The sequence below is a fragment of the Penaeus monodon genome, chromosome 15 (assembly GCF_015228065.2).
Source record: "Penaeus monodon isolate SGIC_2016 chromosome 15, NSTDA_Pmon_1, whole genome shotgun sequence".
NCBI lineage: Eukaryota > Metazoa > Arthropoda > Malacostraca > Decapoda > Penaeidae > Penaeus > Penaeus monodon.
Genome location: NC_051400.1, coordinates 19,184,666 through 19,184,885, shown reverse-complemented (window position 1 = coordinate 19,184,885; position 220 = coordinate 19,184,666). Strand labels below are relative to the sequence as shown.

At 30.9% G+C, this 220-nt stretch overlaps 1 protein-coding gene across 1 annotated transcript in view; it reads right to left on the bottom strand.

Annotated features, from left to right (window-relative positions):
* LOC119581802 (protein alan shepard-like) overlaps positions 1 to 220 on the bottom strand; it is a gene marked incomplete at its 3' end in the record, with an annotated part of 29,344 nt that overhangs the window by 1,481 nt on the left and 27,643 nt on the right.

Genomic DNA, 220 nt, shown 5'->3' with positions numbered 1-220 from the left:
GACGTCAAATGACTTATATGTAAGTGATAAGTTAAAAGTACATTCTCTAAAGTAAAACTAACATCTGACTAAGTACTTCGTAAAAATTCACAACATACAAAAACGGACTCATTACATCTAAGACCCATGTAGACCATATCTACATGAAAGTAATGTAGTTCACTTAAAAAAACAAACAATTGGAAGAATTTTTGTTGTGCAAACCTTAGCTCCCAGTATT